The sequence below is a fragment of the Astyanax mexicanus genome, chromosome 17, assembly GCF_023375975.1.
Source record: "Astyanax mexicanus isolate ESR-SI-001 chromosome 17, AstMex3_surface, whole genome shotgun sequence".
Lineage (NCBI taxonomy): Eukaryota > Metazoa > Chordata > Actinopteri > Characiformes > Acestrorhamphidae > Astyanax > Astyanax mexicanus.
Window position 1 is genome coordinate 11,781,122 of NC_064424.1, and position 26,171 is coordinate 11,807,292.

Genomic DNA, 26,171 nt, shown 5'->3' on the forward strand with positions numbered 1-26,171 from the left:
TGCTGGCTACCTGCTTTCCCATAATATAACACCTCAAAAAAGCTCTGAGGAATAGATGGATGGACAGGTTGTGAGGGTGGATGCTAAAGGGCTTGTTCTCCTCTGCTGTGAGACATGGTGTAGGGGGGGGGGGGGGGTGAGGTGGTTGCAGGTGTGTTTAGTCTGTCTTTAGTCTTTAGGAGTTAATGTGGATGGACCCCACAGTGTGTTTGGAGCTGTGTGTGGAGGAGGGGGGTGGGGATGCTAAAGAAGGTGAGCAGCAGAAGGAGAAGCAGAGGCAGCGGTAACGTTAGTCGAGTCGTGCCGCAGTTTCCTCGGGGTGATTGGTGGGCCGCTCGGCTGACCGCGCCCTCCCTCCCTATCTCTCTCTCTCTCTCTCTCTCTCTCTCTCCTGCTCTCGCGCTCTCTCTCTCGCACTCGCGCTCGCTCGCGCGCTCAGTCTCGGCTCTCGCTCGCTCTGATCGTTGTGGCGCGTTGTCTCGTGCTGCTGCGCTGGGGGATGCAGGTGGAGCATCGGCTGGAGAAGCAGGGGAAGTAGTGGAGGCTGAGCGCCGCATTACGCAGCACTGGAGAGATATAGCGGACAAGAGCCGCGTGATACCGGAAAGCTTGGGTGGATTTGACTGCGCGGGACTGGCAACCCATAAAATAGCCTAAAAGGACAAGCGAGAAAGCAATCAAGCAAGACAGGCAGGCAGGTAGGTGTGTGAGAGTGAGTGAGTGAGTGTGTGTGTGTGAATGAATGGCACGAGCGCGAGCACGAGCACAGGAGAGAGAAGGGTATGAACCCGCGTGCCCTGTCCAAAAACAGCCGTTTTTTGTCACACCTAGGCGATACCAGGTGATACGGGGGTCTGACTGGCTTTGAGGCTGTGGGGGGGCTTAAAGAGTGAGTGGGCTCTCTCTCTCTCTTTCTCTCTCTTTCTCTGTTTGTTCTTTTGTTTTCTCTTCGTCTAGATAGAGAGAGAGGAAGAAAGAGAGAGAGAGAGGGGGGGAGTCAGTCCAGCTCTGTGTGTTTATGTCTGGCTTCTATAATGCCTCAAATTTAGAGCAACATTTCTTCTTTCAGACGTTTCTTTCTTTCAGTCGCTCTCTTTTTTGGCTGTAATGTAATGCAGTGTAGTGCATTACAATGTAGTGTAACGTGTGTTTGTGTATATATATATATATATATATATATATGTGTGAGAGTGGTGGCGCGAGCGCACGCGTGCCGTGTACTGCCATGCACGCATGGAGTTAGCGTTACTCCGCCGGTCTGCCATGTGTTGTTTTCAATTTAGTCCAAATTGGCGTTACTGGTGTGCCTGTACAGAATATATTCGATAGCAGTGTTGCTATTGCAAGCTAGCACACACTAAAAACACCCAAACTGTGAGCAAATTCACTAAAGTTAATCAGTAAAAATATTGATACTGAAACACTGAAAGAAACAATAGTTAAATAGAACAAACCACAAACAATACAAAAGGTATGATTAATAGTACTGTTCAAATTTTGTAAAATTATATGTAAATAACGCTACATTCAGTATATACATTCTCATTAAAGGTAGCTTGCTAGCTTAGCTAGCACAGCCTCATTAATAAGCTCATAAATGAGCTGTCATTTTATGGAGATCTATAACTAGTCTTTTGGGTATATGTGAGCTAGCTAATTAATGAAACTGCAAGAAAAGAGAAATTACATATACATTTTTACATTTTAGGCCTGTCATGATAATTACATCATCGATTTATCCTGCAATAAATAGATGTTACCTTAATAATATTGGGTAACCATGGTATTGTCTGTGATATGTTGTGTTTATTTGTATGTTTGTTCTCATATATAACAGTGAATTGAATATTAGTTCAATGCTTCAATAACTGTGACTGATGACCAGTAGGTGAAGAAAAAAGTATAATTAATAATTTTATCAATTTCATTAAAATAATTGTTTTGTTATTCTATTCTATTATCTTTATGTCGGGGCATTTTAATGGTATTGAAATTAGAATAATATCGTTTATCGCTATCATCTTTGAGAAAATATATCGACTACAAAATATTTTTATCATGACGGGCCTACTAAAAACAAGCAAGGAAGGATGGAGGGAAGGAAATAAGGAAGGAGAACGTTGTTGTTTAGGTGACTATGTTAACTAGCTAGCTAACAAGCTAGCCTGCTAAAATTAATCTTGTTATGGTACTTCCTCTGTAGTTATTGTTATCTAAGCTAATCTAACTGTTTAGCTAACTAACATTAGCCAGTTAGCTAGCTAGCTAGAGTTTAAATTACTTTTGGCAGCTATGTTGGGCACATAGGCTAACGTACTTAACCTAGCCAGCATAACTTCACAAAAAATATGGTTACAGTGTCAGTTTAAAAGCATTGTTGTCTAAAAATTAAAATTCGAGGGCATTGAATTTATCCATTTTTTATTCAGATTTCATTTTTAAGTGCTGAAGGCCTGTAGCTATCTATTTTATAACACCAACTAGCTAAAGTATCATAGGAGTATCATATGAGTATCATAACCAGTTAAACTATTAATGTTTCTAACATTTCAGCTTGATGCACGAGTTTCAAACAACCTAGATTAGCTAACGACACACTTCGAACTTCCTTTAACCTTTCATTCAGTCTCTCCAGTGATTCATCCATTTGTGGATGTGAGTCATATTTAGCTAAACTAGTATTTGGGGGAGCTGTCTGGTATTGGCAAGCTGCTGTTGCTATGCTGAGAAATTTCCCCCTAGTTCCCCATTTTTGAATAGCCTAGGTAGAGAGATAAACTAGCCAGCAGTACTGCAAGAGCCAAGGCATTGAAATGTCTTTCCCCTTCTCTTCCACCGTCCTGAACATCTGTTGTCTTCTTTGTGGATGCCATGCACTGAACCCATAATTAACTGCATCACCAACTGCTATGTGGCAGCCAGTTGTGAAGTGCTGGAGACAATTTGATTGGGAGCTCATGTCAAATAGATTTCCTTTCCCTCCCTATGGTACCACTGCAGCTGCTTTGTTGGAGATGGTACACTAGTTTTGAATAGGTGCCGAAAGTCAATTGGATTTATTGCCTCGCCTTGCCTAAACGCACTCTTCGGTTAACTGGACCCAAATCTTATCAGCTGTGTATAGACATTAAAGGTGTGTGTCTTTAAGCTGGTAGTACTAACAGACTGTGCACTGCTTTGGATAGGCTAATTTTGCTTAGTCTTCACAACCGTGAGAATGAGCACCATTTTGGACGTGGCCTTCTATTCACCGGGGAGAGGAAAATCCATTCCACCTATTGGCAAGGTCATAGAAATCTGACACATGATGCAAATATGTTTTCATTCTCAGTGTAATGGTGATTAAATGGATCCTCGCCAGCAGGGAGTGGGGGCAGTAATGGAATTCACTCCTTTGAACATGCAGGGCGATCTCCGGGTTCTGTAGCGTTTCCCCTACTGTACACAGAGGCCATGAAACTTTCATGAGCTTTTTAAAATTGAGCTATAGAAGAAAAATCAAACGGCTTTGCTATCTAAGCACCATTGATTATTCATTTGGCCGTTCTACGCGATGGCCGTCAAAATATCACATGCAGCCTGACCTGCATTGCCCTCTGGATGGCAGTGAGGTTGAGAAATGCTTCTAAACATGCATACAATATTGTGCTTGCCTGGTGGACCCGGCAGCCCCTCATGCATGTAATATGGGCCAGGGGCGTTGACAGAACTTGGATTTGGGAAATCTATTGGAATTATATTGAAATGTGATTTGCATATATATGGCTTGTGCCATGAGCTCTGAATTGGTCTAACTAGAGCCCTGAGAATAGGGTAAAGGACAGGGTTTAGACAGGGTCTTTGGTTTACTCAGACCAGAACAAAAGCTGTGGGCCTCTACAGAGTAAAGCTCTGTAAAACAACTACTAAAGTAAATGATCAACTCCAGTATTTTAGGAGGTAAGTATATAGATAATTTTATCAGGTTATTTTATCATTAAGGCTTTGTAAGGTACAACAAAGGTAAGAAAACCAGCAGACAACCTGTAGACTTGCAAGTTGGGAATACTTATATTCTACTAAGTGGCATAAAAAAAAAACTTATTTAAATGAGGGTAAACACTACATCACACAGCATAAATATATCATAGCATAAATATGGAGCCTTGTACAGCACAACTAACACAGCCTACTTCCGCCCACATAGGCTTGTCATGACTATATACTCCAGTTTTATTTGCAAATATTATCTTATATTATGCAGCAAAAGGAGCATCTCCAGTAAGGTATGTGCAAATTGTAAACACACGCCAGTTTGGCAATACTGACTGTGTCTCTTAGTATGGTTTTAAAATAATTACCATAATTGGGAGCCAGCCAGGGACATTTATGAGCCAGGTCTGAGAGAACAGATTCGCTTCACTTCATTTGCATCACTGTATGCAATTAAAGTCCAAACAATTCGGAAGTTTGAAAAGTGCTAATGATGCACTGCACCAAATCAGCACCGTTTTAGAAAACTGCAAAAAAAAAAATACCACCATACTTCTGTGGGTGCTGTACTGAAATTTGACCCATATTTAGCGTTTTCTGATGTCATGATGCTTTAATGAGCCTTTAATCTGGATGACTGGGCACATTTAAGACTCAGCATTGAAGGCATTTTTTAAATCTTTAGCTAGGATTGACGCAGCAGGGTCACCATGTTTGTTTTTAGCATGAAGCTGTTGACATTAGTGCTGTTGATCTGTTATTTAGAATATTAATGTGGATTCCAGCTTAGGCATTTATTTATGCTGAATTACAGTTACTGTGCAGTTACTGTGCTAGAGTCCCGCCCTCACATGAGGCACATGCACTTTTATGTAAAATTAAGCAGTTTGTAGTTGGTATAGTGTGGTGTGACTTCCATGTGGTGGTGGATTGGGGTTTCATATGAGCTGAACCTTTTCCAAACTTTTCCTCATGTATGTAAGTTATTACAGTATTAAAGTATTACAGTTGCCAGCCAGTGCATATAATGACACACCAAAAGTCATGAGATAGCAGTATACAAATTGATTAATATGTATGACATCAGTAGGTGGAGCACTGGCCAGCATGCTCATGGCAGGACTATGTGAAGGCCACATAAGTTTGTTCCAATTAAATGTCTTTCTCTGCTGTTCTCACTGGGGACTGCACATGCCCCGGTCAAGTGCTGTGCCTAGAGTCCCGCCCTCACATGAGGCCCATCAATTAGACACAGCTGTAGCTTCTTCAGAGGAATGATAAGGACCCTTTATAAGCAGCTCTGGCTGTTTTTGTTTGTTTGTTCAGCCATTTCTCAGTCTATGTTCTTGTTTATAATTGTGTTTTTGTGGACTTAAAGTAATGTCATCAGTCACTGCCCAAGTTTTGTTCTATTAAAAAGTTCGCAGCTAGCCAATTACAGGGCATATACCTGGACGTATTCTTGCTTCTCCTCCATGTTATCGAGTAGGCATCGGCTGTTGACTTGTGTGGATATGGTCCTGTTTGATATCCCAGAATGCATTTTGCACCAGTATCAGCACAGTGATGGAGGAGAAAGGTCAAACCTGTATGTTTTATGTTTGAGTAAAATTAACATGTTCTCCTCCACCAGCCTTACACACTGCTTTTGAATAACTTTATGCCTTTACTCCTGGTGCAAAAATTCAGGCAGTTTATCTTGGTTTGATGGCTTGTGATCATCCATCTTCCTCTTGATTATATTCCAAAGGTTTTCAACTTGGTAAAATCAAAGAAACTCATAATTTTTAAGTGGTCTCTTATTTTTTCCAGGGCTGTATTTTATTTATTAAGAAATTAGCTGCAAAAAAAGTTTTTGCTTCTACGTTTTTTGGAGATTTGCAGTCCGCTTAGCAGGACAATCAACTTGCATGTCTTGCTATCTATCTCATGTTAACATCATCAAGTACACAGCTATTCCAATTTCTGTTTAATTCTTGTGTATGGCCTTTTATTTGTATTTAGACCTGTATTATGGATTTGTCTTTGCCATACCTGCCTGCCTGTTTCCTGACCTCTGCCTGTCCTGATTATAAATTTGGTAAACCCTTAAATAAAATAAAATTTCTCTGCACATGCAGTCGGGCTCAACCCATTTTACACAGAGATGAATAGTGATGATAGTTGGTGCCAAAGTTGTGCAGACATTTAACACTACTCGATCCACTATGCGTTCGGCAGCAAGAGCGTTAGTTTGGTCTGGATGTTGGGTTCAGCATCCCAGAAGTATTGGATACAGCACCATTATTCCAGAGAACACAGTTCCACTGCTCTACATCTCAATGCTGGGGGTTTTATACCTCATAGCGCTCATTAAACAGTGTGCCAATGCTTGTTTTATTCTATTGGCTGTACTTCTCTACAGGGACAACCTGTGTGTGTGTGTGTGTGTTTGTGTGTGTGTGCTCACATTTGCACATCTCTGTTCATTATGAGGGGTGTTTGCACACGTTGAGCCATGCTGATAATTTAATTCTTTGAAAATATCTTTATTTATGCTCCAATTAAATTGCTAAGTGTTATAGCTAATGGAAACTAGGCAGGTTAGAAACCAGATAAATCTATTCTGATTAGACTAAGAAATATGTATATCCAAAATCCTAACCTGAAAAACATACTGTATATACAAGTAAGTATTCAAATTGCCCACAACAGTGGTTCTTTTTTTTGGCCAGTATTTCGTTAAAAAAACTAGCTTGCATTGATGGCTGTGAAAAGATAAAAATTAAAGGTGAAACATAAAAATGCCCGTTAAACACGTATACAGATCCTACAGCTCTGGAAAAAAATATGAAACCACTTTAGTTTCTGAATCAGTTTCTCTGATTTTGCTATCTATAGGTACATGTTTAAGTAAAATGAACAATGTTGTTTTATTCTATAAATGACGGACAATATTTCTCCCAAATTCCAAATAAAAATATTGTCATTTAGAGCATTTATTTGCAGAAATTGAGAAATGGCTAAAATAACAAAAAAGATGCAGAGCTTTCAGACCTCAAATGATATAAATAAAACAAGTTCATATTCATAAAGTTTTCAGAAGAGTTCAGAAATCAATATTTGGTGGAATAACCTTGTTTTTTTTTTTAAATCAGTTTTCATGCATCTTGGAATGTTCTCCTCCACCAGTCTTACACACTGCTTTTGGATAGCTTTATGCCACTTCTGCTGCTTTGATGGATTAAAGGCTTGTGATCATCCTCATCTTTCTCTGGATTATATTAAGATCAAAGTAAAATCAAAGAAACTCATCTCATTTTTAAGTGGTCTCTTATTTATTTATAAACTCTGTATATTAGAGCGATCCACTGCTAGTAATTATGAACTCCCCTTCATAATGTTTTCCCCCAGTTAACACGGTCGGTCACAAGGCATGATTTTAGAAGGTCTGCTCACGCATGAAATTGTGCATAGTGTTATATGGCACCCCCGCAGCCAAAGCTGACCTTGATCTTATTCCTGTCATATCGGCTAAAGTTGTGGGGCCCGGGAAGCTGGTGCTAGACCGGTGAGATGGAAGGAGTGGGCGGAGGGATTTGGGATTATCAGGAAACTCCACCGGAGTGTCAGGCCTGGAACCGAATCTCATCACCCGGGCTGATATGGAATATTGCTGCCCATCACCGGCCTTCCATATCCGGAGCTGAGGAGTGGTGGGGTGGTGAGGGAGGCAGGGCAGGGTAGAGAGAGAGAGAGAGTGGTGGCATCTTTGATGGACAGATGGTTGGCCCAATTTTTTTTTTGTGCCTCTTCTCCACATGGAGAGGGTGTAAGCAAGCAGAGAGAGTGGCTGACTGGTTGGCTGGCGTGTGAAGGACTGTGTGACTGAGCGTGCCTTTGTTCTTTGCCCTTCACTCCTGTCCTTTGGTGTCAGGCTGTGAGGAGCTGTCATAAGGGGAAAGCCATGATGAGGGATGTTGCGTCCGTGGCTTCGATCGCACTGTTTAAAGGATGAGAGATGGCTCGCTTATGGAAAAATTGATGCATTATCAAATTAATAACCTGCCCCTGATTTCTTTCATGCTCTTGTTTTCGCCGGCGATTTTCTGCATATGTGTGGCCTGGGCTGCCCTGGTGCGGCTTTGTAGTTTCATAGCAATATTGAAAGACTGTGTTATTAATTCGAATGCCAGAGTTGTACAAAAGAAATCAATGCACATAGTAATGAGAGTGAACATAATGGCACCGCACTAATATTTTCTTCTCTGTAACAACTAGCTGCAGTCCATCAGCTTGCTGCTCTTGCTATTATGTACAGAATATGACCTCTTATTAGTCATCCAGCACCATAATTTCAAATGATATTGTTGCACATAGAGGATGTAGCAGCAGCAGCAACAGCAGCAGCGGAAAGAGAAGAAAAGCAAGGATACACACACACATACACACACACACACAAACAGATACTGTACATCTGTGCACCCTCTTTCTCTCTCTCTCTCTCTCTCTCTCTCTCTCTCTCTCTCACACTCATACACACATACAAAAACCGTGCCCTGTGATTCATTGCTGCTAGACTTGCTTGCGTGGGACAGCTCCCTGTGTTTCTCACTACATCCCTGTCTTCCTTTTCAGCACCACCCATACGGACAGCTCCTTGAAGCGAGTGCCGCCATGCTCTTTCTCTCTCTCTTTCTTTTTCTGTCTGTGTCTCTCGCCCATCGTTCTTCAGCTCCAGCGTGAGCAGCATCTCATTGATGAGGGACTTGAGGGAGTTAATGCATCCTTTTTTCTTCTTCTTTTTTTTTTTTTTTTACCCCCCACTTTTACCCCTGTCCAGTCGTACGGGCAGACGGCTGGCCGGCCGTGCCTACTGGAGCTCTGGGGCTCGGCTCTCTCACTCCCTTCCAGCTGGTAGTGTTGCTCATTTGTTCTTGTCCTGCGCTCTGCAGAAGCCGCGATAAGGGAGAGAAGTCCAGGAGCAGGCCACGGTGCCGAGGGGGTGTCATGTGACCGATATTGGAGTCAGTGTGAGCTGACGGTGGTAATTACTGATGTCTCCAAAGCCACTCCGGGGCCGGGGCTCAGGGCTCAGCCTGGCTGTGCTCACAGGCCGTGCACTCACCGTTATACCAGTGGCCTTAAGCTAAGAGCGCATGCAGAGCAGACTTGCTGGAGGTGGGGATGTGGCCTTGTGCTTCAGCTGTGGCATGCAGCATGCCCTCATGCATGCATATACCCTAATGGATGCGCACTCACGCATAAACCCACGCAAAACTATAGACGCACTAACAAACATTAATTTACATTATACACTAGTGTCCCTGTTCTTTGTCCTCACCAAGGTCGCATATACGTAGATATACAGACATGTATGTATATATTATATAGGATAAGGATTCCTGTTCTGATCACGTGATTAAAAAATCGAGGTCAATCTCATAATTTTCAAATGATCAGAATCAGGTGGAAAGTCGCGTGTGATATACAGTGAAGCTCTTTTATAGATTCCTTTTGTTTTTGCATTTTTATCTTACTTACATTTTTCAGACTTTAATATCAATATCAATATCAGACAAGTATAGCCTGAGTAATTGATAAAAAAATAAAAATAAGTACCTTTTTAATTATGATTTTATTTATTAAGGGAAATAAAAAAACTATCCAAACCAATCTAGCCGCCCATAAACTAACTGTAATTAATCTCACTTTTTTGAAAAGCTGAGTTAAATTTTACTACTAACCACAACCAGGCCCATTTACTACCAGACCTGTAGAATCATCAATAAATCACTTAAATAGAACCTATCTGACAACATAAAGATCTCAAAAAGCAACAGATTATGCCCCGATCTGGAGAAATTCAAAAACAGATTAGAAAACAGATGAGAAAACAAGTCATTGATCATCTGTCAGGTTTTAAAGTCATTTCTACGGCTTTAGGACTCCAGCAGTGAGAGCTAGTTTTCACTAATGGAAAAACATGGAACACTGGTGAACCTTCCCACGAGTGGCCGGCCGACTGAGATTATTGCAAAAAGGCATGGACAACTCATCCAGGAGGTCACAAAAGAACCCCCAGACCAATATTAAAAAAAAGCTGCAGGTCTCACTCGCCTCAGTTAAGTTCAGTGTTAATTATTCAATAATAAGGAAGAGACTGGGAGAAAATGGTATCCATAAGAGAGTTCCGAGGCAAAAAGCAATGCTGACCAAAAAGAACACAATGTGATCGGGACATCCCTATTATAGTAGAGTGGCAAACAAAACAACTTAATTTCTTAAATGCTTGAAGTTAAAGATAAAACAGTTTATTATTTGAAGCAACATTTACTTTTTTCTTCCATATCTTACAGCTTCAGAATAACAAAGGAAAAAAGAAAAAAAGGCCTAAAGCAGGAGTTAGGGCACCCTAAATGGTCGGTAGTTAGTGATACCCAGATTATACGTATCTTATATTTCTTGCTTTGGGAATTTTCCCTCCATTATTCTTTGCAAAAAGCTTCTGTTTCTGTGATATCGTTGACTTTCTTCCATGTACAGCCTTTCTGAAATCTTTCCACAAATCTTTGGTGATGCTTACTTCAGGGGAATGTGAAGGCCATGCAAGCGAAACCTTTGAGCTCGCACCTTTTTGAGGTATCCCATTGTGAATTTTGAGATGTGTTTTGGATTGTTATCCTGCTGTAAAAGCTATCCTCTTTTGATGTTCAGCATTTGTATTGATGGTTAAAAAAGCTTTTACCATTTTTAAGTCCACAGGACTTTTTCCCGAAGTTCATCGGCCTTGTTCAGATGTTTCTTTGAAAGCCTCCGACAATGAATGTTGTGGTGAGGATGCAGACAAGGTTTTCCTCTGAAGACTCTTCCATGAAGGTCATATTTGTGCAGGTGGTACTGCACAATTGAGCTGGTGAAAACCAGCCCAGACTCTGATAAATCGTCCTGAGGGTCTTTTACAGTCAAACAGGAGTTTTGAGTCATCTTTCTAACGATTGTAAAAGCAGGTTTCTCTAAAAACATTTTTACCATTACGATTCCTGTTAACTGCAATTGCTTAACTTCATTATAAACTGAAGAGACTCCCTGCTATCTACTTATGGTTTTTTTCTATTTTGAGGGCATGAGTTATTAGAAATTTCAGATATCAAGGAAATGTATTAGAGGAGATAATGGCTCATAATGTCTGAAACATAAGAAATGCTGCCTATTCATTCAGTGTTCTGAGGCAGGAAGGCACCCAGTCATATCTGAATTAGAGTTTAGTAATCGAGCTTCCTCTTTTATTGGGCTTAAGTGAAACACAGCTAAATGCTCATATAAAGCAGTGAACTGTTTTGCTTCTGATTCAGATGCAGAGACCTTAATCACCAAACTGCCCTTTAAGTGAGGCATCAAGTCAGCATTTCTTGCATTTCAGACACAGGGGATGGATACTAATTTTTGATACTAAAGTACAGTCAAAAAGACCATCAAAAATGTTATGATGGAACTGGCTCTCATCAGGACCACCTCAGGATACGTTTATAAGAGTTACCAACCTCAGAAACAGCAAATATTAAAAGACCCCCAGATTATCTTAAAGCTGAAGTCCGCAAGTTTAGGGATTTAGCGCCCTCTCTGGTGTAATATGTAATTGCTTTGAGCATGCGGAAGAATCATTTTAAACTGCGCGGGTGTGATGCGGTCTCCTTTCAGAGCGAATCCGATTCCAGGTTATGTTCAATCAAAGAGAGAAAATTCACTCAGTCAGAAACTTTGGTTTTACTATGAGTGAATGAGCTACTGAGCTCTGAGTTTTTCTCTTCTAAAGTCTCCGCTGCTCCACCAGCTGCTCGCTTTCATTAACACTGAGCCGTATCCTCTTTTAGAGGCTGTACGTGTGACGTAAGTACGTAAAAACGCATGACGTGACCAGAAGAACTTCTTCGAAAAGGCTTAGCAGGGATGGTCGTTTCAGCACACTGGTACCATTAAACACAATATTAAACACAATATTTTATCCATATTCTTCTCCACTCAGAAATGCTTCTGTTTTCAGTTTAGAAACAAAATAATATGGACTGTAGGGCTGCAACTAATGATTATTTTGGATTTTGACTTAACTAACGATTATTTCTGCCATCTCTAGAAACAATAGAAACAGCAGAACATGAGATTTTAAATGGATTTAAAATAATCTAAATGTTGTTTAAACATGGAAATTACTGATCTTTAGTGATTTAATATGTAATCTGTTGTGTTTGGGCACTTTTGGAGACACAAGCTAAGTTTCCCATTGCGCTTTTGTTCCCAGCACTTTGTGTAATGTGGTACTGTTACAACTTAACGATTAGTCAACCGTGAAATTTGTAGTCGACAAATTTAAATAATCAACATTGTCGATTATATCGACTAATCATTGCAGCCCTGGTGGACTGCCATTTTAAGTATTTTGGTACTGGTACTGGTACTCTATATCTGCACGTACACACACATGCGCGCACACATGCTGGTGTCCCCCTTTCCTGTCCACACAGAGGCCAAGGTCGCTAAAACATACCCATGTATAAATGAGTACACACACATACATATACACACACAGTGTGTGTCTCTTAGGGCAATGCAGGGCCCAAGAGCAGGGCAGCTTTTTAATCTGGGCTGACGCGTGACTCAGCCTCATGCCAGCCCGAGAAAAAAAACGAGGGATCGCTTCTCTGGATGATGATGAGTTGGAAAAAAGGTCACCGTTGAGATGTTCAGTCTCTGTCTTTGTCACCTCCAGGGAACTTTATTATTATTTTTTTTTATCCAATTTTTCCTTCCCGTTTTCTTGCGTTGGAGCCGATGAACTTTTCTTGCTAACCCAAATGAATGAGCTTGAGGCGCGCATTGGAACACAATGCACGTTCGCGGTGGGTGGTGGGAGCACGGCGATTAAGGCTACTGAGGCGCTTATCATTAGCGCGGGGCCCGGGTCAAACTCGCCAATCACCCGCACGGTATGTAATTCGGCAGATTACATTGCGTTGTTTGGAGCACTCGGCTTTGTACGTAAGCAACTTGCACAGGTTTACACGCTCTTGTGCTGCAGCGTGACCATAGACGGGTCTGCGGCTGCTGTGGGATGAATGTATTGGTTTATTTTCGGGCATTCCTGTGGGAATGGGTTGGAAGAGAGGGAGCGAGAAGAAGGAAGTTGATAATTAAAGCCACTTGCTTTCTGCTCCTGCGGAATGTTTTTCAGGGTGGGTAAAACGGGTAAGCAGCAACAGATAATGTAGATAATTATCTGGCATTACAGAGCACGTCAGGATGCCAGATGCTCGCGGAGAGAGCGAGGAGGCGAGCCGAGTGTCTCGCTCACTCTCCCTACGTGGGACCTGGAAAGAATCTCTGCCGCCTAATAAACGCAGCACTCGGGTCATGTGACCCGAGCTGCGGTTGTCTCTACCTGCCATCGCTGCTCCGTTTTCTCTTCCATTTGCATAGTTGGAAAGCAGATGGCGTGAACCAGGCCAGCGTTCTGAAGCTTTGCATATTGCATGTCCTTTTGTTATTGCACGCTGTCTTTCTGCAAGAAACTTTAGGATACTGCCACACGCTGATGTATGTATGTGTATGTGTGTGTGTGTGTGTGTGTGTGTGTGTGCTCAGAACACATGCACATATTCATAAACAAAAGCACACTGGAGCCGTGCCAGATATCGAGCAGTTGTCTTGGTGGAACGTGTCCAGAAATCAATTATGCCTGAGAAATAGGAAAGAATCTTTGCACAGAATAAAAAACATAGCACTTGTCTCTGTATAGTGCTCCCGAGGGAGATTGGAGATGTGTGTGTATGTGTGCGTAAGCGTGTGTGTGTGTGTGTGTGTGTGTTGGGGGTTTGTATGTGTGCACGTGTGTTTGCGGAGCTGTGCAGATAGCTCCAGCAGGGCGGAAGTGTTATCCAGTCTGAGTTCCTGCCAGCTTCAGGAGTGTGTAACCTTACACTGCGGCATGCACGGCTACTGCTGATCTGATGCTCCTGCCCAATGACCTCCCTGCACTGCACAGGGGACACAGATTAATGATGGAAAGAGAGAGAGAGAGACAGAGACAGGAATAAAAGGTGGGGGAGAAAGGTAGAGCTAGATAGGAAGGGGGAGAGAGGGATAGAATTAGGCAGAAACAGGAAGAGGGAGAAGAGAGAAATAGACAGGAAAGGTGGGAAGAGAGAGGAGATAAACAGAGATATGCAGAGGAAAGGGAGATATAAAGGTATGGATAGAGCAAGGAAGAGGGAGCAAAAAAAAAGATGGAGTGACCAAAAAAAGGGAGGGTGTAGAGTGAGACCAGTGGAGTGACAGAGACAGGAAGAGAGATAGAGGAGATAGAAATACACCGAGATATGCAGAGGAAAGAGAGATAGAGGTATGGACAGAGCCAGGAAGAAGGAGGAGAAAAAGAGATTGAGACAGAAAGAGGGGTGAGAAAGATCAAAATAGTAAGACTGGAAGCAGGAGGAGAGGGAGATGTTTTGAGACAGGAAGAGAAAACAGAAAAAAAAATGAGAGGTGGAAGGAGAGTAGATACAAAGATGGACAAAGACAGGAAAAGGGTAGGAGAAAATAGAGTGGGAGTATAAAGAGAGTGAGATATTTATATATGAAAAAAGGAGTAGAAAGAGATGGATAGACAAGCGAAGGATAAGAAAAGGAAGTAAAAAGAGAAAGATATTGAGACAGGAGGAGGGAAGAGAAGGAGAGGCTAAGACAGGAAAAAGGAGGGGGAAGATAGTGAGACAGTAGGAGGGATGATGGAAACAGTGGCTAAGACAGGAAAAAGGAGGAAAAAAATAGTGAGGCAGGAAGTTGGAGCGAAAGAGGCTAAAGAAGGAAGAGAAAGGTAGAGTAAGACAGGAAAAGGGAGAAAAGAGAGAAAGATTGTGAGAGGCAAATGGGGAGATATAGAGAAAGAGAGAGTGAGGAAGAGGGAAGAGGGCGGAGAAAAGTGACAGGGAGTGGGAGGAGCAAGATAGAATAGGAATGTGGAGTGAAAGAGAGGTAGAGGAGAGAAAAAAAGTACCGGTGTATATATGAATCAGTCATAACATTCAAAATATCTGATACTAGGGCGGCACGATATTGGAAAAATTGTACATTGCAAATGTTCTTTTTTTGCAATATTGAACAATGCAGGGCCCATAACATCACAAGCCCCGCCCACACCTGCGCGCTGTCTCGCGTCCAGGCTGATCAAGAACAGCTAAACAACAGTAATTGGCCCTTTAATCAGGCATTTAAATGGCTTTTTAAAAGGCAAATAGGAGCTTTTTTGGGGGGCGGATTAAAAGCGTAAATTCTGCTGTAACTGAAAATATCTGCGCTGCAAAACTGTGCTGGACTGAGGTGCACAGCTTTCTACTTTTTTTTGGAGGCCATGCGGTTACCTCATGTTTACTCCTGCCCCCCCCTTCGTGCTTCTCAGGGAGCAGCAGTCTGTCACTCACACAGACACAGAGACAGTGCTGTGTATCAACTTTTTGTGTCAAGAATGAAAACATATCCTGCGATGTGACTCGCAATGACTATGCTTAAACGATATATATATATATCGAGCAGCCCTATCTGATACCACTTTAACTGCTCTGTCGAGTCCAGAACTACAATATTTGTTGTATGAAATTGAACCAGATGTGCTAGCCTTCCCTGCACATCTGCACCAACAGTGAGATTTGGGTGCCCATGACTCTGTTGCCAGTTCATTGGATATCCTTCCTAGGACCAATGCAGGAGGTACGTACTACCCACTGCATATTGGGAACAGCCTTTAAGCCCTACTTTTTTTTTTTTTGGAGATACACTTCTGGTCCTTATTAAAGTTATTATTAGAGAACTGCTTTAGTTTTTGCGCCAGGAGTGGCATAAGGTCACCCAAAAGCAGAGTGAAAGACTGGTGCAGAGCATGCCGAGACACATGAAACGATTGATTCTGAACTCTTCCTATTCCAAATAAATGCTCTAAATTACAATATTTTATTTGGAATTTAGGAACAATATCATCAGTAGTTTATAGAAAAAAACCACAATGTTCATTTTACCCAAACATGTACCTATAAATAGTTAAATCAGAGAAACCGATGGGTTTGAAGTGGTCTAATATTTTTTTTCCATAGCTGTATCTATATAAATGATATAGATCCCACCCCTTAACAGGTGCCAATGTAAGCAGATAGTCTGATAGTGTTATTCACTTCACTTTACTTCACCTCAGTGGTTTTAATGTTATGGCTAATTAGCTCTATATTGGGAGGATGGAAATGAATGAGAGTAAGACAGAGAGAGTAGGTAGGTAGGTAGGTAGGGGAAGGTAGTTGAGGGATAGCGAGAGTGAGAGGGGGGCACATTGTGGAGTGTTATAGGGGACAGCCTGGCCTCGACTCTGGCAGAACAATAGTGGAGAGGTGATTAAGAAGCACTCGCTCCGGCGCCTCCTGACTGCGTCAGTCTTTCAGCGGAGGCAGGAGGGCAGCAGATTTACGTCAGGCTGATGGGCGTCGGGCTGATGGCTGCTTCAGCTGTGCCGTAAATCCTGAGATGTTTAGCAGCTGTCTGCCCGTCCATCCGTCACGTCGGTGAGCCCGAGCCGGCTGCCAGTGCGCCAGCAGTGGTCACACTTGGCAAAGAAATTGCCAGCCCCCCCGTCTGCGGGCCAACCTGCCATCGGCTCCACACCAGGGCCCGAACGATACTTCACTGATAGCGACAGCGGTTTTATAGAACTAGTACTTTCGTAATTAGATGAGCTGATATAATTTTATATGATTCTCAGTTTAACAGTTAAACAGTGCTGTACGGACTAATATATAAATCAGCCGTGAAATATGAAAGTTGTTGAATGAGTTGTTCCATCCCTGTGTACCAAGGTCAGACAAGGCCATGTATTTATGAAGGAAATTAATAACACCCTTCATTTCATTCAAATATGTTTAATTGTATTAAAGCATAACACTTTCTTGACTGTCTGAACACTTCCTTATGTAACATTTAAAGAGGTGTTGGCGTTTATATTGTGGGGTGTCCGTCAGTGCCAATAAATCTGCCTAATTTCTCCCGATAATTGGAGTCTACTCCACTTGTGTGGCATGATCAGTTAAGAACTGCTTCCAGCCAATTAATGAATTTAGCAGCTTTTTTTTTTTTTTAAGTGAAACTGAATGAACACAATCTTTTCGGAATAAAAAATGAAATATAAAAATCAGCACTTTTTAGACTCTATTTCTCTTAATTGCCTTAATTTAACTTGCATTGTCTAATTTGGAAATTGGTGAAGTTGGGACAGTTTTGAAAATGCAATTCAGTAAATATATAGGGCACTATTTTAGCAATCTATAGGCAAGCCAACAATTGCACACCGTGCAGCTGGATTTGTGTTGGTGGTGTGTTGGTGTGTCTTTGGTATCGTGAGGACGCAAAAAGCATGCCTTGCACAGGTCGAAACATGCAAAAGGCATGAGCTAATTCTCTTAATTAATAATTAATTAATGAATTTGCCATTCCGTTTAAGAGCCAGATGTGCTCTGACTTTGGCACATTCGTATCTTAACAGCGCAGTAATTGGCACGTCTCAGCAGAGGAAGCTGATCTGCAGGTTAACACTGTTTACACGGAAACTTTATTGTGAATTTTGGTTATCATTGATGTAAAAGCTGGATTTGTGCGCCGCAGTGTGTCTGTGTGTGAATGGCGTGGGAGTGTATGCGTGATAAGCGCGTGCCTCACGCATGGTGCACCTGCGTAGCCAAGATAGGTATATGGATGGCTGACTATTGACTGTTGTCAGGGTTTAAATCAGTCACTGGAGCACCTTTGTTTTTTTCCGCCAACAAGATTGAAGGAAGCCAGAAATTTACCTGACCACATCTCACTTCCAGACCACCACACCCATTGGCGTAGATACATTTCTAAACTCTGACAGCAGCACAAGCCTAAGGTGTTTCTTAAGACATGTTTGCAGGAAGAATGCGACAAAATAACACCTGTAACACTTTACTGTTACACAGTGAAAAATGCCATCCCCATTTTCTTTTTGGAATGTGTTATATTATGTGATATGATCAAACACTGCATTTCTTGAATTTACCTTTTCTGATTTGGGGTTGTACATTACCCCACATACTCCTGTAAATATAATCCCATTCATATAGTGCTTAGAAAAATTAACAATACATGTAATTGCACCAGGGGTGCCCAGACCTTTGCCTAAGGCTGTATGTATTTATGTATATATTTAATAATTCATTGAATTATTTAAATGTGAAACAATGTACTTGAATAGAAATGCAAGTCATGTCATCAACCTCTATATATATCAGTGTTTTTTGCGGAATTATTATTAAACATTCAAAAGTTCGGTTGCCCCGCTGTCCATACAGATGAAGCTTTATTTAAAACAGTAGCGTGCAGTTATATCTGATATCAGCAACATTGATATCAGTTCATGAATCCATAACATGTAAAGATGATATGAGCTGGGCAATTTGCGTCATTCCTGTAAATGCAGATTTGCAGTTTTGAAGGTTAGGCTTATTCCTGTTCCTCGTAGTTTATTCCTACTGAGGGGGCATTGCCCACCCGCAGGGCCAGTCCTGGGACTCGAGGGACGGATCCACGCAGATCCGGAGGTGTTTTTTTTTTTTTTTGGCCGGGCATGCGAGCTAGCTAGCTGTGCAGCCTGTGCTGCCTGCCTGACCACACAGAGCTGTGCTCTCCATCTGTGCCCATTCATTTTTAGCTCCATCTATTCATTTAATAAGCTTTATTACATCAGTCCCTTTCGCAGGCTGACGCCACGCTGTAAACCGCCTGCCACCGGCCGGGCATCCATCTTCGTTCCGTAATGTTAGTTCGACATAAATGTATGCAAAATGACCTCCCTCTGTTAGAGTGATTGCTGGCGATTTGTCAGCCTGCGCTTGCCTAGATGTGGTCATGTGACACACACACACACACACACACACACACACACACACACACACAGCTCACAGATCCAATTAGTGACTTCCCTGATTATCAGCGCACTACTGCTGCCTGTTTAGCTACCTGACGGAAAGAGAGAGAGCTGGCTAATGACACAGACTGAGACAGTCCACACTTGACTCATCCAGCATTCTGTTTACAAGCTGCTGTGACTTTTTAATTTATTTTTTTTAATGCCCTCTTATTTAAGGCTAAAAATACTTACTCTCTGCACGCCATACGTTCCCTGCCATTAATTAGTAACCTTAAGCGCATAAGAACTTCAGATTTAGCATCACAGCTAAACAAATTAAAATCCCAGCAGGAAGGAGATTTGGTGTGCACAGTGGGCTCTGGGCCCGAGCCGGGGTCCACAGCTTTTTTCAGGCTGAAGGAGTGGAAATAAACTACGCTTTCCCTCCAGGCGTAGGGTGCTTTCTCTATGGCGTGAGCTTCCCGGCTGCACGGGGGCTGTGCTGTGTTGTGCTGTGCTGGGCTATGCTGTGCTGTGCCAGCTGCTGGCCTGCCCTGGGCCATATCACCAAGCTGCAGCGCTGCACCCTCACTGCCACCTCACTGCTGATGCACGGCTGCTGCCGCACTGCAGGGAGGAGGGAGGAAAGTAGGGAAGGAAGGAAGGAAGGAGGGAGGAGGATAGAGAGAGGGAGGGTAGATAGGTAGGTGGGTGGGTGGGGGGTTGAAGGCGAGAGCTGCTAATTTGTCATCTGAGATGTACTACAGTGCTACAGTGCAGTTGCAGTAGAGCTGAAGTAGAAGTACCCCTGTCTCATGCTGGGTCACACAACAGTATAGATTATTAGTTGTGGCGATGAGAATGATGATGTTGATGGATGAAGCTTGAAACTGCTGTTTGCCATCAGCTGGATGCTCCAGGTTGTTCAGAATTTAGGGATTAAAAAAACATGAAGGGAACAGGAAACAAGAAACACCTGGAGACAAGTAACGAGTGGGTGGAGCTACACTAAAGGTGGATACATGCACCATGTGCTGTCAACCAGGACTGCTGAATAAATGTAAAAAAAAAATCTAATTTTTATATATATATTATACATTATAATCAACAAAACTGCTTTATAACCCTTTTATAACATGTATCTTTTCGTGTGCATACAACTGGTCTGGGCTGTTCCTACATTCTGTTCTTAGTTTTGAACAAAATTACAGATACGAAAACATATCAGATAAATATCAGATTCTTCGTAAAAAAGGGCTTGTTTGTAAGAATGGTTAGTGAATCAGGCGTCTATAATGAGTCTAGAGGGTTAACCGCAGAAAAGAAGAGAGATAGAGAAATGCAGACACAAGAGAATGCATGCCAGGGGGAAAGACACAGAGGATGAGTTGAACACGAGGGGAAACACGCCGCAAATGCAAATGGCTGGTGCCAGGAGCCAATGGGAAAGCTGAGAGTTTTACCCAAGGAGAGATTCAATTGACCAAGCAAATAGTGGCTGAGTAAACGTGACGAGTAAGTGTAATTCACTGAAACAACACAATTGATGCGTTTTCACTCACTTACACACACACACACACACACACACACACACACAAGCATGCATTTGTTGAGTTACGCCAATATAAGTGAGCAATTATTAAAATCAACAGTAGTCTTTTTTCCTTTTTTTTTTTAGAAATTTGGCTCTTTCCCTGCTCTAATTCAGTGGATTCTGCTGATCAGCTAATTAAGCTAATAAACGAGGTCTTTCAGAGTTGAAGTGTGTCTCTATGTCTGTGTGTCTCTGTGTGTGTGTGTGTGTGTTTTTTTAGAGCTGGGGAAACCCTGAAAGATGCAGGGTAGGATTGCAGCGCTGAGATTCGTCCTCGAGTGGGGTTATTGTTGGGGCAAGGTCTTAACCGGTGTGTTTTTTTTTTTTTTTTGCGGAACGGAAGCGCGCCGCGCCGCGGTTCAGAGTGCGGCTCCGTCCGCTAAGTGATATCTGATCTCCCCGAGGCCAGTGAGTGCCACTCATCTGAGCGATAATGTGCCACTCATGGATCAGATTAGCTCCACCTGAATGTTTCCAGCTGTCTGCTAATGCCCGTGACCCACAACAAGATTAAAGGGATTAAGATATATTTCCACTGGAAATCAAGTGCCGGAGCAGAGACTCTCTCTCCTCCGCTGAACGCAGCCCGTAATAAGTTGCTTTGGCAGCAACACTCCAAACAGCTTTGTTCTTAGTCTTGTACCTTGAGGCACCTCCGCGTACGGCGCACTTAATCTCATATTCTCTTCCCACCGTACCGGCTGCTGATGTGGAGATGGATGGTGTGTGTGACATGCTATTGCTGCATAGAGGGAGCCTGTCAGATTCCACCCGGCAGTTTAGGGGGGGAATGGAAAACATCTCTCCTCCGCAGAACGCCGTTCCATTTGCTGGTGGCTTCTGTTCTGATAGAGCAGAATATGGCAGGCAGATAGATATGAAGCTAGGTGAGTTTTATCAGCTGCAGCAGATTCACTGAGGAAAATTCACATTTCCTCATCTCCGACGCTATTGGAGGAGCGAGGCATTAGCGTCTCTGCGAGACGTTTTTGTTGTTTCTAATAAACATCAAAGTGTTTCCTCACACCAGAGTTATCCAGCAGAGTCTAGCTTTAGTTTTGGTGATTTCTTTGCTTACTTAAGCACACAAGCTAAACACAAGCTAAACCTGGTTTCTCATACTCTACATACAAAAACTGTGTTTTTTACTAACAGCTTCACAAGCTTGAAAATGTTGCCATTTAGCCTAATGAGAAAGTGAAAAAACATGGGTACCACTTTAGAATAAGACTACCTTTTATAAAGGGTTTATGAATGGTTTATTGTTTGTCAAATGAATTGTCAAGTGAACCCACAGCCATCTAGTTGCCCTTTCTACGTATGTGTTATAACTGATTATTAATGATTTTTAAGGCATTTACAACCTAATTAGTAACCATTACTAAACTAATTGTAAACCATTTATAAACCCTTCATAAAGGTAGTCTTATTTTAAAGTGGTACCAAAACATGTTACTACATTGACTTAAGACATGGTTTCCTAATTGCCGGGCTATTGAGCACACCAGAATGTAAGCCACACCCACTAGAAAGAAGAATTTACATATCGTCCCTGTCCCGTGAAAAACAAGTATCTCCATTAATGTCGATTTTTAGTTCACTAGGTAATTTGAACACAAACTGTCCCTTTCACTGTGCCAAAATTTCTTGATGAAAGGACCAATAGAAATATTTCAAAATTTAACTGATTTTTTTTTTTTTTTTCCATTGAAAGTTTTTTTTTCTCTCTCTTCTGTAAAGTTGCGCTTTTGGAGATACATGTTTTTCGACGATGTACAGGCAGCACCTGACTATAAGCCTCAGTTGTCTAAGTTATATAACATGATATGTTTATATAGAAAGATGTTATACAGAAACGTTTCATCAAATAGGCTAGACAAACAGGTTCACTGTTGTGCCCGATTACGACCCCCCTTCACGTGCACATGCATCATGTAAACATGGTTGCTAGGGGATACATTTGTGCTGTCGATTATAATGTTTCCACTAAACTAAAGCCTTCCACTCAGCACAGAGCCCCTTTTAAATGCACAATTCATGCAGATTTTTTAAAATTTACTGTGAGCTTTATTATTGACTGTAAGATTTCCAATCTTTTGATTGATTGAACTGGTGTGTTTTTGCGACTTATAGCTTAGCATTGCCCGTAAACCAACAAAAAACATTTATATTAGCCGCACCGTTATATAAGCTGCAGTGTTCAAAGCATGTGAAAGAAGTAGCAGCTTATAGCACGTAAATTATGGTATGTTGTTAATCTCTTCATGATTTTAGATGCTCCTTCAGTCAATTTATGTTAGGGCATATTTAGGACAGATTGTCCATAGTTCTGCCCATCAAAAACCCAGACTGAGTGGAAGTATATTTAGTTTGGTCACGCTTGGTAACTAGTAGGGTTGAAGAAAAACATTGCTATATTAAAGTATCATGATATTAGGTTTTGCAATACTGTATAGATTTATCAAAAACACAGTATTGATTTTTAATTATTAGTTTATTTTATTTATTCAAGATTGGTGGCAGATTGTGGTTGATTTTGTGTTGTGTTTAAACTGTACACTATATAATAATGTTTCACTCTGTTGTCAGATTCCACGGTTCTGATTGCATAAAAAGCTATTTTACTTCTTATTTATGTAGATTTTATAAATGATAGTATGTTTTTACAGTATGACAGGTTTGACTGAAGTGTGATTTAAACAGGATATACAGCTCTGAAAAAAATAAGAGACCACTTCCGTTTCTGAATCAGTTTGAGTAAAATTAACATTGTGATTATATTCTATAAACTATGGACATATTTCCTAAATTCCAAATAAAAATATTGGCATTGGCATTGGCATTTATTTGCAGAAAATAAGAAGTGGCTGAAATAACAAAAAAAGATACAGAACTTTCAGACATCAAATAATGCAAAGAAAACAATTTCATTTTCAACAAGGGTTTAAGAGTTCAGAAATCAATATTTGGTGGAATAATCCTGGTTTTTAATCACAGTTTTCATGCATATTGGCATGTTTTCCTCCACCAGTCTTACACACTGCTTTTGGATAACTTCATGACACTCCTGGTGCAAAAAATCCATGCAGTTCAGCTTGGTTTGATGGCTTGTGATCATCCATCTTCCTCTTGATTATATTCCAGAGGTTTTTAGTTTGGTAAAATCAAAGAAAGCTGTATATCACCTTTTAGACATCATCACAATATACAATGTAATGTGTAACCCCAGATGTTAGGTGCAGAATTGATCATTTTCCTGTATATTGTTACATATTGCATTGTAACCACTGTAATGTAAAGCATATTGTATCGCATGAAGCATGTGTTCTTTCCAAAACTAAGCCCTACTTAATAGTGTTAATATCAGAATACTGGAATACAGACAAGTGACATTGTGTATAACAGAGAAATGATCATGCATTAATTATAATACTTTATGTAAATTGCATTTTTAATAGCACCAGTCAGCACCCAACACCAGCACTGTGGGGTGTTTAGTACAGATTGCACCTGCTGTGTGGAGATGTTTTTTTTTTTTTGGAACTGACAGCTAAAATCTCTCACAGATTCTTTAAAAAAATATAAAAAAAATACATCTTACTCACATGTTGCGATGCCCAAAAATACATTTAGCTTCTTCATAGTAGAAATAGAAACTTACAAACACATACAAACAGCTCTAATATTTATTTCTTCCATATATTATGTAAAGTACCTCACTAGTACCTCAACTAGTTTCACACGTAATACATTTACAGCATAATTATAGAGCTGTAATTGTGCTAATGGAGTGGAGTGTGCTAATGAGTGGAGAAGAGTATCCCTTCAAGACTGACAGGAGATCAGTGTAAATGCAGACTAGATCCTCAGTGTTTAGTTTTTCACAAATTTTTCAGGCACCTAATACACATGTGCTGATGCCATGTATGCCATGCATACAATACTAATAATTATATTTGATTACGTTCCACATGTAAGTAGTGAAAAAGAGAGAAAATCAACTAATGATCCTTTTGAGAGTCACTGTGAGCGACACATTGAGCGTGATTGTGTTTACATTCACTCAATAATCAGGTAACTGCAGAAAATCAGATCAGCAAGTGCACATGTACACTTGGGTAATCAGATAATTGGGTGATAATCAGTTTAGTATTTAACCAGCAAATAATTTCACATTACCATGTGATGTAAGCTTGAAACGTTTTTTTTTTCAAGCTTTTCGTAAACATGCACCCGCGCTTTACCTGCATATAAATATGAATATTTGAGTTATTTTTTACATGTGATTCTAAGACTAAAAGTCATAGAGTAAAAGCATATGTTTGGGAAATTTTGTGATTTCGATGATTTCTGAAATCTAAAATCTATCTCTTTTTTTTTATCAAAATTCTTAATCAGATTTCTAGGTTGCAAATTCAGTAATAATTCATTTATTATTTGGTGCGTGTACACCAGGGCTGCGCAATATATTGAGCATATACGCAATAGGGCTAAAACAATAAGTCAATATACTCGACGCTTCATTAATGTGTGATGGAGTGGACTACACCCTGTGGAAGAGTTAATGGTTCCAACAATGTAAACACACCAGATAAGGGACAAGACAACACCCATACTCACTGTACATCAGCTCATTATACATTTAAACATACATTTTCTCGGTGTTTAAATCCAACGTACAGTGCCTTCTGTTGTCTTTGGAATGATGGAGAAAATATAGACAGTAAAATACTACTAACTGCAGCCAGGGTTGCATGGTCCAGCCCAAAAATCCTCCCCAAAGTCTGTCTAAAACCTGCCTGTCAGAAGCTTAAACTAGCCCAATATCTAAATATAACAGTATATTTTCAGGTTGATCGGTTTCCAATGAATCATTTTTATTTTTTAGCACAATATGTGCTGTATTTATATATATATATATATATATATATATATATATATATATATATATATATATATATATAAAATTAGCCCAAAAAATCACACCCTTCGTTCTTTGAATTTTCACCCACGACAATTGATTAGGCCCACTTTGGTGGGAAAACCATGAACCTGGCAACTCTAGTTACAGAGGCCAATCAAGAGAGCAATACAAAGGGAAATATAGATACTAAAAGATGTAAATACTAATAAATGAACTAATATTATCTAAATAATAAACAGACTGAGTACTTATACATTTCCCTCTCAGGTAAATTATTACAAAAAAAAAAATCTCACAGTAGAAGAAATGTATTATTATTTTTTTTTTAATCAAAACATGGTCCAGTTCAAAGTAATATTGTCAATTAATATTTACAGAATTTCGTAAAAAAAAAAAAAATAGAGGTAATGATAAAGTAATTGTGACTGATCAAAAAATAATCATTAGATTAGTCACCTACTAAAATAGACATTATTTTGCAGCCCTAATGCACAGTAGTCGCATTGCATATTAATCCATACATGTAATGCTATAACTTGCTTGACACAGAAGATAAATTTAAACTCATCTTCTCTTTTTACACTACATATCTACCACAGTAGATTATTAGATTATGGGACATGCTGGATCACCAAATTCACTGAAAATCCTCTATATTTAGATATCAGCACACATACATATTGTGTCAGTGTCAGTTTTTTTTCCCCCAATATTGTGCAGCTCTAATGTAAACACACTCATCCAGT

General features: G+C 40.7%; 1 protein-coding gene across 7 annotated transcripts in view; it reads left to right on the forward strand.

The window, feature by feature from the left end:
- The first annotated feature begins 402 nt into the window (after positions 1-402).
- The window catches only part of nrxn2a (neurexin 2a), a 696,697-nt gene continuing 670,928 nt past the window's right edge, over positions 403-26,171 (forward strand). For 3 of the 7 annotated variants that reach the window (XM_049466693.1, XM_049466694.1, XM_049466696.1), the window contains exon 1: positions 406-698. The gene's annotated coding sequence lies outside the window, so the exon portion shown is untranslated. Of the gene's footprint in view, positions 699-26,171 lie in introns of all 7 variants that reach the window. The other 4 variants (XM_049466698.1, XM_049466699.1, XM_049466697.1 and 1 more) reach the window with 2 other exon arrangements.